Source organism: Balaenoptera ricei, chromosome 6 (genome assembly GCF_028023285.1).
Source record: "Balaenoptera ricei isolate mBalRic1 chromosome 6, mBalRic1.hap2, whole genome shotgun sequence".
Classification (NCBI taxonomy): Eukaryota; Metazoa; Chordata; class Mammalia; order Artiodactyla; family Balaenopteridae; genus Balaenoptera; species Balaenoptera ricei.
This window is the reverse complement of record NC_082644.1, coordinates 90,829,637-90,850,670: the sequence shown is the minus strand read 5'-3', so window position 1 is coordinate 90,850,670 and position 21,034 is coordinate 90,829,637. Positions and strand designations below refer to the sequence as shown.

The 21,034-nt window shown below is 37.4% G+C and overlaps 1 long non-coding RNA gene and 1 pseudogene across 4 annotated transcripts in view; one reads left to right on the top strand and one right to left on the bottom strand.

Annotated features, from left to right (window-relative positions):
• Positions 1–21,034, top strand: part of LOC132367217 (uncharacterized) — a 567,682-nt gene that overhangs the window by 2,578 nt on the left and 544,070 nt on the right. For all 4 annotated transcript variants that reach the window (XR_009503727.1, XR_009503728.1, XR_009503729.1 and 1 more), the window contains exon 2: positions 18,393–18,509. This is a non-coding gene — a long non-coding RNA (uncharacterized LOC132367217). The remainder of the gene's footprint in view (positions 1–18,392; positions 18,510–21,034) is intronic.
• Positions 13,963–14,615, bottom strand: LOC132367903 (transmembrane emp24 domain-containing protein 2-like; annotated as a pseudogene).

Genomic DNA, 21,034 nt, shown 5'->3' with positions numbered 1-21,034 from the left:
AAACTAGTTCAAGAAATGAACTCAGATTGTGCTTTAGTCTTTCATAAAGTTCTTATTTTACTGCCTTCTTTTTGTGCTCTTGTGTCCATAGCTTATTGCCCTGTTGAACTGTAAGCTTCAAAAGCATGTCTCATATATCTTTGAAATTTCTGTGGCACCTAAGTTTAACAGAGATAGTAAATATCCATAAAATATTTCCCCATCTAAATTTGAATATGAAGAGAGAGCAGCCATAATATAAGTAACCAGTTATATGGATTAGGATATTCTTGACATGAATGGACAAAATGATATCATACATTAGTTGTTTTCTTTACCTCAACTTTTAACACTCCTGATTTGAGTATAGTGCCCACCACAAGCCCAGACAGCCACATGGTGATACAAGGAAATTGCAGCTTGGCTTGTACCTATTATAGCCGTGTAGGAAGATTTGCTATGATTTTTTTTTTTCCCTGACAGACTTTTGGTTTGACTGTTCTACAGTCTTTCCCCCTCTTTGTGTACTTTCTCTTATGCTGCTTCCTCTCAATGAAGAATGGGATGCTGTAGGCTAGGAAATGTTAATATCAACTTCTTTTGGGAAAATTTCTTAAGGTTTAAAAAATTGAGAACCATGGCACCTATGTATAACCAGTTAAACATATAAATTCTTGAGTTTCTTATCTTTTCTAAGATATGTTTAAATAGATTTGTATGACACTACGTATATGCAGAAGTAAACTAGGCAAAGAGATTTTGGAATTATGATTTCTTAGAAGTTTTAGAAAGAGGCTCATGTGAATTAGAATATTAATATTTAACAAGGAAAAAGTAAATAATAGATCAGGAAAGACTTTCTATGTTACAGAAAATTTTAGAAAAGAGTAAAAACCAGAGAGGGAAAGATTACTTAATAGTATAAGCGCTAATATTATTTTTTAATCTCATTAAATAATATTTTTCTATCCATTAGTAAATAACAGGACAGGCTTGCAATCTGGTTAAAAAGATAGTTTATTTCTTAGTCATGTTTTCCCCAGTCGTTGGTAAACTCTGGAAGGCCACAGTGATTTGGGAGAGAAAAGTTATTATGCATGTGTGATAAATAAATTCAGGATATTATTTATGCCTATGAAATAAGATCTGCATTTTAGCTAGGGTTGATGGAGCAAGTAAATATCTCTCCACATATAACTACATAGCCCTTTCCTATCACCCAACTCTGAAAAAAAAAAAAAATTGCCTCGTGTACAAGATCAGTTCCTTCAGCATATTCTCCAGGAGTGGGATGCTGTATTTTACAGAAAGCACTAGATTGCTTCTCAGAGGCCTAGGGCTGGTTTTGCTGCCATGAAGCTGCCCAACCTTGGGTAAGTTAATTAATCTTTTGCGGGGGCCTAAATATCATTATCTGTAAAAGGATAATGTTGGGCTGACTATATGATCTTTAAGGATCTTTCAGGTTCTAAAGTTGAATGCTTTTTAAGGCTGGTTAAATGTTGTAAATCATGAGTCAGCTCTGGCCTGGTCTCCTGTCACTACTGGATTGCTGAAGTCAGGAGGCTCAGTAACTCTTTTGTATACTGTACAAATAGTAGTAATATTCGTAGTAATATTATATTAAACTTCTTTGGCCTACTTGATAAATAACTGTAGCCACTGAGTGGGATCTTGGTGGCCTGAGAGTGTTTATGTGTTGCCAGCATCACAGCCTTGTCTTGTCCATAAAGTGGAAACAAGCAGAAACCTGGGTAGTCCAAAAGTCATTTTATATTTAGCTTTGGAATTTGTTTTTGTTCATTCATTTGAATATGGATGAGTCACAAACTGACTTCATACAAATTAATAAACTTTCATTGGAATGGATACTGTTGTTTGCTCCTCCTGTTCTTTTCTGATTCTCACTGCATGCTAAGCATGAATCATTTCTTCTTAAATGTAGCAGCTGAGGCAGAACTGTCCTTTTTGCTTTTTCCTAGAAAAGGACTGGTGATGGTGGGCTTGTAAGTCTTTACATCTCCTTTTGGAGTATAAATAGAGAAAGTGAAATATTGAGAAGGCAGGTCAAAAGGAAAGTACCAAGTAGGTATTAAGTTGGAAAAATGTTAGCAAATCAAACAGGAAGAATACAATAAATTCTGTTTGCAAACTTGCTGGTTTGCTGTTGGATACATTTTTATGGATAAATAAGGGCTGACTTTATAGGCATTGGGAAATACCCGAATCTTAACACATTGCAGATTTATGTATTATCTGAGTTAGGTTTGGATAGTAAAAACATGGTTTGCCCATTAATTTAGGGCTACTTTTTAAATGCCTCTTCTACATATTTAGGTATCTGGTTTCTTACTTAGATCATGTAATTATAACTGATTCTAATTTTTTGCCATAATATGTTTTTCATTATTTGTTACTCATGTTTATAGTTCACTACTGGAAAAATTCTTCCCTGATACCTGTTCTGAATTAGTTCTCTTTTCCAGTTATGTTTTCCTGTTTTATCAATTGTAGTGATGAGAATAGAAAGCCATATTTTAAAGATTTATATTGATACTTTTTAAGTTTAGTAAAATTATTAAATTTTACTCATTTCTAATTTCTGAAAATGATTATCTTATTTTAAATTCATATGTTAAGTCATTAATTTCACTTTTTTAAAACAACAGGGTAACCTGTATACAATTTGAAATCCATTTACCATAGTTTCATGGCACTTTATAGTTGCCAGTTAACTTTTTAGTGACTTTTTGGTGTTTTTTTGTTTTTTTTGTTTGTTTGTTTATTTATTTATTTATGGCTGTGTTGGGTCTTCGTTTCTGTGCGAGGGCTTTCTCCATTTGCGGCAAGCGGGGGCCACTCTTCATCGCGGTGCGCGGGCCTGTCACTATCGCGGCCTCTCTTGTTGCGGAGCACAGGCTCCAGACGCGCAGGCTCAGGAATTGTGGCTCACGGGCCCAGTCGCTCCGCGGCATGCAGGATCCTCCCAGACCAGGGCTCGAACCCGCGTCCCCTGCATTGGCAGGCAGACTCCCAACCACTGCGCCACCAGGGAAGCCCCCTAGTGACTTTTTATATTTAAGTTTTTTGTGTGTGAGAAGCTTCTATTTACCTCAGAATCTTTTAAAATGCCTTTTTGTTTAAATTATCTTGGACATATTTATTTTGGGGGATGAATTTACTGAGCCCACGGAGCAGTTCTTGGCACAGAGTAGGTGCTCTGTAAACATTTGATGAATGAATGAAAGCAGTTTTCAAGAAGCTTTATTCAAAATATTCTATTTTCTTTATCATAACCAGCCTTGTGGCCTTATTAACTTTTCTGAGAGAGTTTCACTCAGGGGTTCAGCATCAGAGAGCAGCAGAGAAGACCTGCTGTACATCACTGTGCTGCTGCTTCTGAAACGCCTGTCCCTCCATTGCGGCTAGACTATAGACACATCTAGTTGTCCATATTGAGGGCAGTACCCCTGAGTCACAGCACTCTGTGACATCTGTGTTTGAACTAACGAATTCAAGTATCCTAAGGAATTATATCACCTTTTGATCCTGAACCCCCTCAAGAGTTAATCTCTGGCTTATCTCTTTATTTCGATGTGGCACTTTTGCTCCGATACTTTCACAAGATGGTGTCCTTCCCTCTTTTCTTTACTGTCTCTACCCTGGGTCTGTATAACCTGTTCATTGGTAAGTTCTTCACTTCTAGTCATAAGATTTCCTACTGTAACCCTCACTTTGCTTTACAGTTCAAGGCCTCTTGTCACTTGTCTACCATCTATCACCCATAGACTGAGGGGCATAAATGTAGAATATTATCTAGGAACTCAAATTATATTTTCTAAACATTTAATATATTAAATCTTAAGATTTAACTTTTGAAAAGGTAATACATTCACATGACTCAAACAACAAAATGTTTAGAAATAAAAAAGTTTCCCTTCCACTCCTGTCCACCATCTACTCAGTTCCTATCCTCCTAGAGTTTTAAAATGCATATCCAAGCCAATACAAATATAAATTCTGTTTTCCTTTCCTTTTTTATACAAATTGAAGCTTATGCTTCCATTCTGCCTTTTTCACTCAACAGTGTATCTTGGTGTTTTTTCCATAACAGTGGAAAAATATATGAGGTGTATTTCACTTTAACACTATGTCTTGGAGATCTCTTCCACATCATTGTGTGGCTATAGCATCATTTATTTAATCAGTACCATATTGATGGACATTTGGGAAATTTTCAGTCTTTTGCTATTAGAAACAATGCTGCAGTAAATACTTTTGTTACATAGATTATTTCACACTTGTACAAATATATTTGTAGGGTAAATTCCTAAAAGTGGAATTGCTGGTCAAAGAGTGTATCTCATAGTGGTTTTATAGGTACTACCAAATTGCCCTTCATAGAGGCTGTATAATTTATACCCCCACCAGAAATGTATAATAGTGCCTGACTACCCGTGTTCTTGCCAACAAAATGTGTTATTGAACTTTTGGATTTTTTCCAATCCAGTGGGTGAAAATTGTTATCTTAGTGTGGTTTTAATTTTTATTTCTTTTAAAGAGTGAGTTTGAATATTTTTTCATATGTTTAAAAGCCATTTGTATTTCCTTTTCTGTGAAGTATCGCTTATATTCTTTTCTTCTTTTGGGGGGGTGGTCATTTGAAAATCAACTTGTAGCTGATGTTTATAATACGGAGGTTTGCTCTCTGTAAAATGAGTTGCATCATCCCCCCTGACCCCAGTTTGTCATTTGTCTTTGCTTGTAGTGTTTTGCCATGTAGATTTTTCTTAAAATGTAGTTGAATTTGTCAGTTTTCTCTTTTATGACTTTTGGGTTTTGTGTCATAGTTAGAAAAGCCTGCCCCACTACAAGGTTATAAAAGAATTCTCTCATATTGTCTTCTACTACTACTTTTATGGCTTCTATTTTACACTTAAGTTTTTTGATGCATTTTTCTTAGTGAATGGTATGAGACATAGGTCCAAATTAATTATTTTCCAAATGGCTACTCAGTTGCCCCAACACCATTTGTGAATAGTCCCTCTCTACATTGTTTCGCTTTTTCCTAGAAACAAATTGATTCATCTACCTTGTTTTTTCACACCTACTTTGCTGTGACTGAATATAAATGCAGTTCTCTGTTTTCCTTCCTATAGAATGCCTTCTTTAATGGCATAGATGTCTTTGCCTTCTACCCTGCTACCTCTCTGCTTACCTCAGCAACACCAGCAGCCTGACAGCCAGTTATTATTTGAATGAATACAGGCTGCTTAGAAAGCTCTCCAGGATTTTCCATGGAGCAATAATGGGCTAAAAAGAAATCTTAACTGTAATCAGTTTCCTTCGAAGAATTTTCAAGCCAGAGATGTCTTCTAACTCTCTCTGGCCATGCTACCCAGCTATTCTAGAAGCTGAAACCCACTACCTGGGTCTTTTACTCCTGAGGCAATCCAGTTCAGATTGCTTCTTTCTGTGCAAATTCACATCATCTGCTACCTCTGCTTGTCTGACAATATGGGATATTACCCTCTATAATTTGGGATAGGGAACCATAATATGCCCAAGAAGTGGTTTGGATTCCCCATCATGCAGTGGCCAGTTCCAGAACCTCATTTACTGGGAAAGTGATTGTGGATGAATGATTTGGGGAACATACATCCTCAATTTGAACTCCAAACAGATTAAGTTTTTTCATCTAGGGAACCTGGGGAAAACCCAGCATTGTTCTACCTAGGGGAGAGTGTCCAAGCAGGCAGATGAAAGTGAATTTACTTGATATCCTTACTAGCACTTTCTAAGCTACTTGGACTAGTTTTATAGCTTTTTGATAAACACTTCCTTCTACTTTGAAACATTGCCCCAGGTGATGTTTCTCTTTCAGACTTGCCAGTTCCTTATTATTGAACCTTTTTGGGGGGTGTGTGTGGCTATTTCTTATCTCTGCATTTAGACTTTCCTCTGATGCTGGTAGTATACTCTGTCCCATACCAATCTGACTTAAAGTTATTTTGGCCAAAATCAATTTTGTCCAAATATAATTTAGTTGAAAGTAAACTGGTCAACTGGACAATTTGGTTAAAACAATTATTTGGTGTGAATATCCTAAGTTATTAATTTTTGAGTAGTGATACTTTTAGTATATTATGGGGTGTTTAAACACTTTTGGTCCATTTTCTAGAGATTTTTCTAATTTCCTTCTTTTATATTTCAAATTAATTTTCAACTACAAGAGCACTTTGTTGCTTGTGATACCAAAAGGTTAAGACAACCTAGCTGCCCAACAATAGCATAGTTGGACAAACTCGATCTTAACTACAAGGCAATAAGAGGTTAATTGGAACAACCAAAACATCGAGGGATAAGATAAAAACATGTTTCCATTATTGGGTTTTTTTCCCCTCATTAAAAAGGCAGTGTATGTGCAGTACAGGACACTCAGAAAAAATGTAGATGAGTAGAAGGACAAAAGGAAAAAAAAGCCATAAATTAATTTACCCAAGAATAACCAACGTTGTCCTTTCCTATCTTTTCAAATGCATTTTATACACATAAACTCTGCATACTGTTTGTAATCTGCCATTATTTAAGCATTCTCCAATGATTGATTAGTCACCTTTGTCCAGGTTTAGGCTTTGGTTCCTCTCGGCCTTTTGACCTGCAACTGTGGGCCAGTCCACTTTAATTGGGAATAGATTGCCATTCTCTTTTTCCTTCTGTCCCTGAAGCCTGCTGAGATCCACAACTAGCCTGGGCCCCAAAGACACCCCCCCTGCTTTATTTAAGTGAGACAGTTTGTAAATTAAGCCATTCTGCCAACCCTTTCTATGTATTTACAAAAGGGTCCCTGTGGAACGCTCTGATTATCTATAAAGTAATTTTTGGAGTTCATGCTTGATGTATATTATGTGTATAAATATATAAATTAGATGAGAATAATAAAGAGAGGGTAGGAATTAGATTGGCTCCTGACTAGAATAAAAATAAGGCAGAGAGATCCATTGTCACTGGAGGGAAATTATTTAAATAGATTTTCTCTAAATCAGGGTTGGCAGATATGTGCTATGTGTTGTGCGCAAACTTGAGTACATGGTAGACATCACTAATCAGTCATGGCACTATTACTTATTGGGTCCAAACTCATCTTTGGATCTTTCTTGAAATGGGATTCTAAGTAGCTGTAGCTACTGGAGTTGCTGTGACAAACCTATTTGCCATTCTTGCTCTAAAATATTGCATTAAAGTTTTTTTTTTTTTTTTTAAATAGTGGATTGACCAAGAAAATTGTAATAAAATGTTTTCTAACTGATAGAAAAGTTTATGATGTCAAATATGGAATGTGACCAAAGAGTAATTATCTGAATTTCGGGCAAAGCACATGCCTCATCGTTAAGATCTTGGAAGCAACATAATAAATTATAGGTTTGTTATGGAGTGAAAACAATGCCACAATAATACTCATCATTATAACTTGCCCATGGTATGGTCATAGTGATTGACTACCCAGCATTAATTCCACCCTAGATGATGAGTCTAAACAGTCATGGTTAATCCCATTTCCTCTGCTAATGAAGGGTTAGGAATGGCCTGTAACCTATTTTGGCCAATGAGATGTGAAGGGAAGCCTGAAGGAGGGCCGGGGTGCTTCTGAGAAAGGTTTTCTTGACCCTAAAAAGAGATAAAAGAAAGAGATGGTGCCTCTTCTTCCTCTGATGCTGTTATGTCTGAATATGATAGCTAGAACTGCTCAAGACATCTTAGGGTAATGAGAGAAACTAGCTTTGGAGGAAGCTGATCTAGAAGATGGCAGAACAGAGAGAGGAAACCTGAGCTCTTGATGACCTTACTGAACTGCTGATTCTATTGTACTTGGTCTGCCTTACCTCTGAACTTCCAGGTCTGTGAGATAATACAGTTCCTTACTGTGTAAGCCAGCATGATCTGGGATTTTGTCACTTGCAGCCAAAAGCATTCTGAGTGGTATACTCACTTTGTCCCAAGCAGATTCATGTCAAACGGTTTTGATTTTATTTTGATGGATTTCCTTTTATTGGGGCTCTTCCCTCCCCTGTCTTATGGCTTCAGAAAGTGGGTGCAGATTTTAACTGGCCAATTCTTGTCTCAGTCTTCTCTAAGGGCCTCTACCCTTAGAGGTTCTTCACAGAAGAACCAGCGTTCTTCACAGAAAGCAGCAAGGAATCAGCCAGCTGCCATCATCTCTTCTGGAGCCTTTTTAAAAAAACATTTATTTATTTTATTTATTTGGCTGTACCAAGTCCTAGTTGCAGCACACGGGATCTTCGTTGCCACATGCAGGATCTTTAGTTGCAGCATGCGGGCTCTTAGTTGCAGCATGTGGGCTCTAGTTACCTGACCAGGGATCAAACCTGGGCCCCTGCACTGGGAGCATGGAGTCTTAACCACTGGACCACCAGAGAAGTCCCTCTTCTGGAGCCTTTTGGATCATTTGAATATCTGGTGGTGTGACTGCTTCTTTTTGTCATTCATTTGTTCTTTTCCTGATTCTGATTCTGATTCCTCGATGCATCTTGGTCCCTCTTCTTGTATACTTAGCATCTTATGCCTGGCCTCAAAATTGTTTAATAGATTTACTTTCACCTCTTCCTTCTCCCCTGAGCCTCTCTTTTCCTTTATCTCTCTCATCTACTCCTGTCTCACTTTGTGACTTTATGGCCACTGGGGGCTAGTCTAAGACGTTTATAATCTTTGCCAGAAATAATAGTGAGTTAAGTAGTCACACAGCTGTTTGCTCTAGACTGGTATGGCAAACGTAAGAGTAGGTCAGTCCTCAGTCCATTTTCTCATCTAGTGCCTTTTACTCATGGCATAGAACAGGTAGCACCAGAAATGTCTAGGGGTCAGGGCACTTGAGTCTTCATTATGGCTTCACTATTTGCTACCTGAAATCTTGGGCAAGTCACTTAAAGACATAAAGTTTCTTCTTTGGAATTTGTTACTAATTGTTCAATTCTTTTCTGTAGTTTTGTTGTGATTCAAATGAAATAATGTGAACATGGAAAATGAAAAAAAGCCTTTTTCCTGAAAAAGAATAAGCAAGGTTGGTTGCATTTTCTGATTTTTTTCAGATGAACTAATGTCAAAGTCTCTAGAATTAGCTCTGTGTATCTTGTTTGTTTGTAAAAAGGCAATGAAATATGACATGGGACATAATTGTACAGGTAATCAGGGTTTGAAGTTGATATTTTAGTGGTAGCTTACAGCCTGAAATAAAAAGAAAGGGCCACACAGTATGAAGGGGAAATAAAGATCAGGATGTTGATCTTGAGGCTTATTTCTAGTTGAACCAGAAATTCTGGTAAGCCAAATTAGGGGAAAGAGAAACCAATAGAAGAAACACCCCCCTCTAGTGGCGAGGAGCCAGGTTCTACACTTGGTTGCTAAGATGGGTGACTGGGGAATGGACGGCTTCATAGGATGTTTTTTGTTTCTTAAGAAGTACTCTGAGAATCCAGAGTTAAAATTCTTAGTGAAGATCGTTAGTTCCAGTTTTCCTGATCAGGAGGATTAGTACATTTCACAGAATAAGTAGTATTTTGGCAGTCTCATGTGGGATTCGATTGTCTGAAAAATGTAGAGGCTAACAGTTGTTGGAAGAGGTTCACAGTTTACTTTTATGTAGGTCATTTAGAGACCAGAGAGTTAGGAAACCATTGTTACTAAATTTCTTATTGATCTGAGGTGCTATAGTAGGTACCTTTATAAACCCATTTGTAGGCGGGTAAAGCCTATATTTAAAGTTATGGATAATGCCATAGAGTAGTATTCGTCTGTATTTATACAAAATAATGGTTGTGGATTTCCTAAGTGTAACTTCTGATTTGAAATTTTTAGTGGTGATCCTGAGAACCAAGTGTTTAATTTACATCGTAGAAGTGATTTAACTTCTACTTATGGAAACGTAGTGAAGTATATTAAAATAACTTACTGCCCACAATTCAGTGGCTTGGTAGGGACACCTAATGCGTTCTTGAAGGACATCTCATCTTAAGGATGTGTGTTATTGATAATAATAATTGCAAGTGATTATTACATTTAGAAATCTCAAAAGCCCATTCAGGTTTTTACTGTTTTGAACTTCTGTTTGGGAAAAATTCTTTTAAGTTACTCTGAAGAGACAAAATTTCAAAGAATAAAATGTTTATGGTACTCTGTGTTAGATCTAAGGAAAATTTGAATATCTTTCAATTCTGATATAGAAAAGAATGATTATGGCACAAGAAAATAAAGACTGCATCATCAGAGTACTATTTCTTTATTTTTAATGTCAAACTCTTGCACTGAAGGAAAGAAATTTTTTTTTTTTTTGGTTGCGTTGGGTCTTTGTTGCTGCATGCAGGTTTTCTCTAGTTGCAGCGAGCGGGGGCTACTCTTTGTTGCGGTGCACAGGTTTCTCATTGCGGTGGCTTCTCTTGTGGCGGAGCATGGGCCCTAGAGCACACGGGTTTCAGTAGTTGTGGCGCACGGGTTCAGTAGTTGTGGCATACAGGCTCAGTAGTTGTGGCTTGCAGGCTCTAGAGCGCAGGCTTAGTAGTTGTGGTGCACGGGCTTAGTTGCTCCGCGGCATGTGGGATCTTCCTGGACCAGGGCTCGAACCCGTGTCCCATGCATTGCCAGGTGGATTCTCAACCACTGCGTCACCAGGAAAGTCCCCTGAAGGAAAGAAATTTGAAGCTTGCAGTAGAACTAGCCTCTCAATAGTTTGGAATATGTTTGATGATGTTTCTTGTGAAATAAAAATGGAAAAATTCTCTAGAAAATATAAACTCGTACATGGATAAAGTGAGATTATAGAGTTATGAAACTTTTGTGCATAACTTGTGGAACGATATCCTTAGTTTATGGTTATACTTCATAAATATACTTGATTTCAGGAAAGGTGAAACTAGGTCTGGCAGTAGATCAGGATCCACCTATTGGGGAAAACCAGAAAATAGGAGGAAGAGGTTATTAATGATTCATTCTTAGCCAAGAAAAATTCAGTAAGGAATAATTAAGGTCAGCTAGAGAAAGAATTATGATTGTGTTAAGTGAGTTCACAGATATTATTGAAGGCAAATCAGTTAGAACTGATTTGTTAATGTATATGGGGGCAATAAACCAATTAGATGGTCTCTTTTCTAAATTAGTGTGACAGTAGTAGAAGATATCTGGAGGGAAGTGAAATGGATGATAAGGTTAGTGGTAATTAGACCTTCTTCATTAAATCCTAGCACTAAAGAGGTACTATGTATATTAGTGATAGTTTAATTCTATAAATAAAATTTAATATTAGAAATTGATATAATGTTGGCATTGTTAAAATTAGACAAGTGCTGATTTGTGTAAACGGTTGCAGCAAGTGGGCTTGAATAAAGAGCCTGGACTCCAAACCTCATTAAATTCCAGATAAAGTATAAGAATAATAATTCATATTTGTAAAGGATTTTACAGTATTCTGAATGTTTTCATCTGTATGACCTCATTTGATTCTTATCAGAACCCTGGAGGATAGCAGCACAGGTTTGATTATCCCATTTTTACAAATAAGGTCACGGAGGCTCAGAGAGGCTAACCAACTTACTAAAGAGCAAATAGGGACTGAATGACAGGAGTGGGACTTCAACCCATGATTCCTTACCAAAATGCCTTTGTTCACTGTATTAGCTTCCTATGGTTGCTGTAACAAATTTCCACAAACTGGGTGGCATAAACAACAGATATTTATTTTCTCATGGTTCTGGAGGCCAGAAGTCTGAAATCAAGGTGTTGTCAGGGCTTCACTCCCTCCGGAGGCTCTAGGGGAGAATTCATTCTTTGCCTCTTTCACCTTCTGATGGCTGTTGGCACTCCTTGGCTTATGGTCACCTCACTCCAGTCTCTGCCTTTGTGGTCACATAGCCTCCTCCTTCTCTATTCTGTGTCTTTTCCTCTTATGTCTGTCTCAAATCTCTCTTTGCCTTTCTCTTATAAGGACTCTTATAAGGATTGATTCTTATAAGGACTGACTTTAATACTCCACTTGTTATTGGATTTAGGACCCACCTAGTAAGCCAGGATGATTTCCTCATCTCAAGATCTTTAATTACACCTGCAAAGACTCTTTATTCAAATAAGGTAACATTCACAGTTTCCAGGCATTAGGACATGTATCTATCTTTTCAGGGACCACCAATTCAACCCACTATATTCATTGTATGCCATTTAATTTAATATCCTCCTTTTGGATTGAAGAAATAATCTTCTGTCTGAAGGTGGGCAAATGGGCTGGGGAATTTTTAGCTAGTATACAAAGAGGAACATTTAAAATATTTCTGGTTGGTGCTAAGTGCTTAGTAACTAGAATTGAACTAATTAACACAAGAGTTCCACCAAATCGTTATGCTAGCTTTGCATTTGCAGAACTATAAAAAAAGGGACTAAATTAAGTTAAAGTAACATCTGACTATTCATGATTAACAATATTAAAAGTTGGGTTTTTTTGTTTCTTGTGTAATTGGACTAAAAGGTGTGTGTGTATGTTTTGGTCATGGCTTAAATCAGTAGGATAGGCTTCTTACATTACGTGGGCATTCTCATTTGGGTCATATAAGTCAAGATCCATATGTAAACTCTTTTTTTTTTTAAGAATTATTTATTTACTGAACCTGGGGCAGATTAGATACACAACCAATTTTAAATTTACATATTTTAACTCAATTTTGAAATGTTTTCACACACATGCGCACACAAATTGGAATGCAACAGTTGTCCTAAGGTAAAACACAGTCACCTGAAACTGTTGCAAGTATTTTCACCCCAGGTTGAAAAATTGTTTATCCTGAACATGAAAACCTGTAACAAATTTAAATTAATTATATAAAGCTCATTACTTGTAGTTTTCCCCTTGCAAAGATCCAAAAAAAAAAAAAGCACAAGTAACTAATATACATCAGTCACAACATAATTCTGGATCATCCCCACACCAAAACTAGATGCTCCTTTAATTTTAAACCCATCATCAGAGAAAGTCATTTCGTTTTATACAAAACAAAATTCAAAAGAAAAGAAAAACCCAAGAAAAACAAAAACAAAAACCCTGGTACTGACAGTGATGTTCAGTACCCTAATTAAACAGTGACCAAAATGCCACTGATCAAAAATGAAACGGTGGCTGTATATCACTGCAAAGAAATCCAGGAGGCTTTAACCCTTTGGCATCAGAAATCCAGATTTTTCCTAGTACTGAATGCATACCTCCTACGTGCCAAGAGTAGAGAAGTGGATGTGCCAGCACAGAAAGAAAAAGAGCTACCGTTCGCTGAAACACCTAGAGAATTGGCTTTAACAGAGACTTCTTACACGGTTAGGCAGAAACCAAAAAATGGTTATTAGCTGCTTGTGTCAACAATTTTAACTGGAGGTGACTGAGTTCTAAGGTTCAGAGTAAAACTTTAGCGGGGGGGAAAGGTTGTTGGTTTAAGACTTATCTTTAAAGCAAAAGCAAGGTAGACAAAGTATGAAAATACCACCTGGTAGCATCTTCTAAGTCACAGGGCTCTGCCATTTTTGGCTGGACAGAAAATGTCAAGATTCAGATTGTTGTTTCTCCTAAGGACTCAACAAAATGAATCTTTAATGACTTGAACTGCAGGATTAGGGATCCCAAGAATGCAGTCATTTTAGTAAAGTGCTATCAGTAAAGTACTATCCTGAACAAACTGCATTTTATTATGAAAGCAAAAGGAAAGAAGATATAATAAGGACTATACACCTATATTCAACTTACAGCGTCTGAGTTCTGGAAGGACCTGTATAATGGAGGAAGAATTCAAATACGAAATTATGCCAATCAAATGTCAAATTTTCACTATAATTTTCCTGAAAAAGTGTTTTCCCCCCAATATCTATTAATTACAAAGAAACATAAGCTGTGAATGTACAGTTCAGAAAATAAAAACATAGAAAGTAATGACATTATTATGCCCAAGATGTTTGGTAAACAGTGAATTATGAGTTTGGGACCATCAGGAAAAGGCTTTTTAAACAACCTTCCGGACTACAAAAAATCTCTTCAGGTAGTAGATCCGTCCCAATGTCATGGCAACTAGAACAAGAGCTTCAAAGAAGGACCAAAGGACCACTCTGCTGTTTGTGCTGTCATTGACTGCTCTGTGTATTCGCTCCCGAGCTTCCATGTATTCCTGTTCATGCTTTACAGCTGTCATTGCCACTGTGAGCTCATTAATCATTTCTTGTAGCTTGTTCTGGTGAGCTTCTGTTTCCATGTCTTGTCCTTTTGGGGCCTCCCCAATATCAACGGTGAACATCACTATCTTTGGAGTCACGTTGGACATTCTGCTGCTAAAACAAAACTTATATGTTCCATCCATGTGAGCAGCAAATGTGTATTTCCCACTGGACTCCCAGTCTCCTTTATAAATTCGTTTATTATTAGGCCCTGTAATCTATACGTCGATGTCCAGGAAGCTGCCCTCAGCCACCTCGAAGATGAGGCCCATCTTGGTGCCCAAGGTGACCCGCTCGAAGAAGCACTCCTCGGCATGTGCGTCGATGCTGACAAAGTAGCCCGAGGCTGTGGCCAGGAGGGCGGCCAGGAGCTCAGCGAGTGCCACCATGATGGGGCTGGGGTTGAAGCCAGGACCAGGACTGCATCTCCAGAGCTGCCGTCGCTGCTGCCACTGCTGCCTTCTCCACAATATTATGGGGTTTTTTTTTATATCTTTTTCTTAAATCAAAAAAAAAAATTTTATACAGCAGGTTCTTATTAGTTATCTATTTTATACATATTAGTGTATATACGTGAATCCCAATCTCCTAATTCATCCCCCCACTGCCACTTTCCCGCCTTAGTGGCCATACGTTTGTTCTCTACATCTGTGTCTCTATTTCTGCCCTGCAAACTGGTTCATCTGTACCATTTTTCTAGATACCACATATATGCGTTAATATACGATATATGCTTTTCTCTTTCTGACTTACTTCACTCTGTATGACAGTCTCTAGGTCCATCCACGTCTCTGCAAATGACACAATTTCATTCCTTTTTATGGCTGGGTAATATTCCATCGTATATAGGTACCACATCTTCTTCATCCATTCCTCTGTCTATGGGCATTTAGGTTGCTTCCCTGACCTGGCTATTGTAAATAGTGCTGCAATGAACATTGGGGTGCATGTGTCTTTTTGAATTACGGTTTTCTCTGGGTATATGCCCAGTAGTGGGATTGCTGGGTCATATGGTAATTCTATTTTTAGTTTTTTAAGGAACCTCCATACTGTTCTCCATAGTGGCTGTATCGATTTACATTCCCACCAACAGTGCAAGAGGGTTCCCTTTTCTCCACACCCTCTCCAGCATTTGTTGTTTGTAGATTTTCTTATGATGCCCATTCTAACTGGTGTGAGGTGATACCTCATTGTACTTTTGATTTGCATTTCTCTAATGATTAGTGATGTGGAGCAGCTTTTCATGTGCTTCTTGGCCATCTGTATGTCTTCTTTGGAGAAATGTCTATTTAGGTCTTCTGCACATTTTTTGATTGGGTTGTTTGTTTTTTTAACATTGAGCTGCATGAGCTGTTTATATATTTTGGAGATTAATCCTTTGTCTGATGATTTGTTTGCAAATATTTTCTCCCATTCTGAGGGTTGTCTTTTCGTTTTGTTCATAGCTTCCTTTGCTGTGCAAAAGCTTTGAAGTTTCATTAGGTCCCATTTGTTTATTTTTGTTTTTATTTCCATTACTCTAGGAGGTGGGTCAAAAAAGATCTTGCTGTGATTTATGTCAAAGAGAGTTCTCCGTATGTTTTCCTGTATAGTGTCCAGTCTTACATTTAGGTCTTTACTCCATTTTGAGTTTATTTTTGTGTATGGTGTTAGGGAGTGTTCTAATTTCTTTCTTTTACATGTAACTGTCCAATTTTCCCAGCACCACTTATTGCAGAGACTGTCTTTTCTCCATTGTATATCCTTGCCTCCTTTGTCATAGATTAGTTGACCATAGGTGTATGGGTTTATCTCTGGGCTTTCTATCCTGTTCCATTGATCTGTATTTCTGTTTTTGTGCCAGCACCATATTGTCTTGATTACTGTAGCTTTGTAGTATAGTCTGAAGTCAGGGAGTCTGATTCCTCCAGCTCCTTCTTTTTTCTCTCAAGACTGCTTTGCCTATTCGGGGTCCTTTGTGTCTCCATACAAATTTTAAGATTTTTTGTTCTAGTTCTGTAAAAAATGCCACTGGTAATTTGATAGGGATTGCATTGAATCTGTAGATTACTTTGGTAGTATAGTCATTTTCACAATATTGATTCTTCTAATCCAAGAACATGGTATATCCCTCCATCTGTTTGTGTCATCTTTGATTTCTTTCATCAGTGTCTTTTAATTTTCTGAGTACAGGTCTTTTACCTCCTTAGGTAGGTTTATTCCTAGGCATTTTATTCTTTTTGTTGCAATGGTGAGTGGGATTGTTTCCTTAATTTCTCTTTCTGATCTTTCGTTGTTAGTGTATAGGAATGCAAGAGATTTCTGTGCATTAATTTTGTATCCTGCAACTTTACCACATTCATTGATTAGCTCTAGTAGTTTTCTGGTGGCATCTTTAGGATTCTCTATGCATGATATCATGTCATCTGCAAACGGTGACAGTTTTACTTCTTTTCCAATTTGTATTCCTTTTATTTCTTTTTCTTCTCTGATTGCCATGGCTAGGACTTCCAAAACTATGTTGAATAATAGTAGTGAGAGTGGACATCCTTGTCTTTTTCCTGTTATTTGAGGAAATACTTTCAGTTTTTCACCATTGAGAATGATGTTTGCTGTGGATTTGTCATATATGGCCTTTATTATGTTGAGGTAGGTTCCCTCTATGCCCACTTTCTGGAGAGTTTTTATCATAAATGGGTGTTGAATTTTGTCAAAAGATTTTTCTGCATCTATTGAGATGATCATATGGTTTTTATTCTTCAATTTGTTAATATGGTGTAGCACATTGATTGATTTGCGTATATTGAAGAATCCTTGCATCCATGGGATAAATCCCACTAGATCATGGTGTATGATCCTTTTACTGTGTTGTTGGATTCTGTTTGCTAGTATTTTGTTGAGGATATTTGCATCTATATTTATCAGTGATATTGGTCTGTAATTTTCTTTTTTTGTAGTATCTGTGGTTTTGGTAGCAGGGTGATGGTGGCCTCATAGAATGAGTTTGGGACTATTCCTTCATCTGCAATTTTTTGGACGAGTTTGAGAAAGATGGGTGTTAGCTCTTCTCTAAATGTTTGATAGAATTCACCTGTGAAGCCATCTGGTCCTGGACTTTTGTTTGTTGGAAGAGTTTTAATCACAGTTTCAATTTCATTATTTGTGATTGGTCTGTTCATATTTTCTATTTCTTCTTTTTTTTTAATTAAAAAATTTTTTTTTGGCCTGTTGGGTCTTTGTTGCTCCGTGTGGGCTTTCTCTAGTTGCAACGAGCGGGGTCTGCTCTTCGTTGTGGTGTGCAGGCTTCTCATTGTGGTGGTTTCTTTTGTTGTGGAGCAAAGGCTCTAGGTGTGTGGGCTTCAGTAGTTGTGGCGCATGGGCTCAGTAGTGGCTTGTAGGCTCTAGAGCTCAGACTTAGTAGTTGTGGCACACGGGCTTAGATGCCCTGCGGCATGTGGGATCTTCCCAGACCAGGGATTGAACCCGTGTCCCCTGCGTTGGCAGGTGGATTCTTAACTACTGTGCCACCAGGGAAGTCCCCATATATGTAAACTCTTTAAGGGAAGGGGCTTGGTGTGTCTTGTTTACAGTTAGATCCCCAGTGTAGTTCCTGACACATAGGTGTGCTCAAAGAATTTGCTGAATGAATGAAATAACTTTTTATGACACCCAAATCAGGCAGCCACAAGTCCCATACTGTTTCACTTTTTGGAGAGTCCTGAATAACAGTAAGACTGTAGGAGAGTCCTCACTGACTTCAAGAGATTCCACTGTGAGTCCATTTACTTTTGACAGAGCCTACAACTTTTTCTTCTCTGATAATCTTCGCTCTAGGCCAAAAACCTGTTGTCATTGCCTTGTTCACATTAAACAATCATCAGTGAGATTCCTTCCGCCCATCATTTCACTTCTCACTAGCATGGAACTCAGGTACCACTAGAGGCATTCTGGTGAACTAGTCCAGCCACCTCTTCAGGTCATTAGTGCCACACATTAAGCTCTGGGGAGGGGGCAGGCTTTTGTCCTCTCAAAAGTGTGCAGAGTTTTGACTCTCTGATATAGCTTTCAGTGTTAACAGATAGGAATTGGGTGACTCAAATGATGTGCCAGACCTTCTATGTGTTATCTCAAATACTGCTTCCAACCAACCTTAGAAGCTAAGTACTATCATCATCCCTGTTTTACAGAAGCGCAAAGAAGTTAAGTACTTGACCAAGTTCACACCAAGATTTGAACCCAGGTAGTCTTACTTCAGAGCCTACGTTCTTATCCGTGCCCATTGCCAGCCTCGAGCTCATTCATTTGTAAGTAACCTGTTCTTTCTTTCTGAAAGCTTATATTTTTTCTTTATTCTTAAACTTCAGAAATTTCATGAGGATATATCTAAATGTACGCCTTTTTTCAATTATCCTGCCTGGCACTCAATGATTGCTTTTGTTCTGACAACTCTAGTCTCCTCCTGAGGGTAGTTTTCTTGTATTGTGTGTGTGTGTTTTTTTTTTAAATTCTGTTGTACTGTGTTTTGATTATTGCTTTCTCCAGTATGGTCTTTGCTCTCCCTCTGGAACTTCTTTTATTTCCGCTTAGGCCTTCTAGGCCTGCCTTCTGTTTCCTTTTTTTTTTTTTTTTCATTCAGGAATTCCATTTCTTTTTATTTTTGCCCTGGATAGTGTGTTAACTCATTCACTTGCTTTTCCAGATAGCAAATTTGTTCTTCAGAAAGGTCTCTTCTACTTTTACTTCCTTAATTGAAATTTAAAATTTATAAATCATGTTTAAAGAATTTCCCAGTATATTATTTTGTTCTGGTTATTTTCTGCATTCAATATCATATAAAAATACCATAACCAAGTAAACCCAATTTATTTTAGAAGTGTGAGGCTATTTCAATATTAGGAAATATTAATGCAATATCTCACTTTAATAGGTAAAAGGAAAAAATCTTAGGGTCATTTCCACAGACATTGTAAAGGTATTTGATAATCAATACCCATTCTTGATTTAAAAAAAAAGAAACAAAACACAGCTCTTGGTAATCCAGGAAATGAAGGATACTTTCTTAATAGCCATTTTCATACTTAACATTGAAATACTTAAGCAGCATTTCCCAAGTGTATTCCTCTGGACTGTGGATCTGGTGTTTTATATAAAAAGGGGTGTCTTGGTATATTAGTTAGCATAAAGCAAGATATTATAATAAACACCAACATTTTAGCAGCTTAATACAACAGAAATTTATTTCTCCCTCATGTAATAGTCCAATGTGGATGTTTCTGGTTGATAGACAGTTTTTCTCTATATGGTGATTCAGGAACTTGGGTTCCTTGTATCATGTGGCTCTCTCTTTCCCTAAGGCCTTGAAATCTTCTGTTTCCAGCTGGTAGAAAAGCAAAGAAAGGGTGGAAAATGCATATTCTCTTCTCAGTTTCTGTGGCCTGGATATGACACACATTTCTATTCACATTCCTTATTCCATTTACCAGACAAGTGACCTCACCTGTCTGTGTGTGGTCAGGGAGGGGAATGGAAAATAGTATCTCGCTGGGCAGCCACAGGTAGGGAATAGGTAGGCATTCTCATTTGTAGCTGGCAGGAGTAGAAATTAGGACCATCTGAATGGAGGACACTATGGTAATATCTATGAAATTAAAAATATACATATCCTTTGACCTTAAAACTCCACTTCTAGCAATTTTTCTGCAGATATATTATTCACAAATGTGTGCATGTTTACATTTTAAGGCTATGTCTAGCAATACTGTAATAGCAAGAGGTTGGAAATATTCTGAATGTCCATCAAAGGGTACTAGATGAATAAGTTATTATATATCTGTATAATGGAACACTTTGCAGCCATTAGGAGGAACAAGGCAATGATAAGTGTACTGCCTAGGGGGAGAAAAGCAAGGTACAAAGCTGAGTGCATTGCTGCCATTTATTTAAAAAGAGAAATATATACACATATGCTCATATATTCATAGACTACTTGTGGAACCATCACAAGAAGCTGGTAACAGTGGTTGCTTCTGTTTAAAACTATAAGATAATGTGGGTGGGGTGGGAGGGAGACATGCTTTTACTGCATACTCTTTTTGTGATATGCACCTTTTAAATATAAAAGTCAGTTGCAGAAGTATAGTAAATAACATGGAAAGATGGTTGTAATATATTATTGCCTGAAGAAAGCTGCTTACTGAAAAGAATGTAAAATATGTTGTTATTTTTATAAATAAATAAAAATTTTAAATGGTATATATTAAAATACAGTGGTTTATTTGTGGTTTTTGCTTATCTGTATTTTTGATTTTTTAATAATGAACATATATCACCTTTGTAATTTTAAAAAATTATGAAAATAAAAAAAGAAATACAATGAAAACTTTTCATAGGAGTCCCAGTTAACCCTGCCATGAAATCTTCCTCCATTTTTCCTGTTAAGATTAATGAATGCTTCTTTTTTGCTTTCGTGCTACATTTTTCATAAATTTATGACACTCTGAATTGCATTATCATGTACACATTTGGCTCACCTATTCTGTGCATTCTTTAAGGGTCTGGATCATACCAGATTAATCCAGGTATCCCTGTCAGTGCCAACAGCAGTGTCTTTCCCGTTAACAGGTGTGCATTAAATATTGAGTTGGTGCTTAAAGCAGGGAATACAATGAGTACAGTGGTTGTGAATTTTGTTGCATGATGCAGCCTGTATTTAATACTGTATGAGATCCACTGACTCTTTAGTAATGTCAGTGGCTTATTGGGTGGAGTGCAGAGTACATGGGTCAAAAGGTTTCCTTTCTAAAATGATACTGGTTGCCTTCAGGGATCA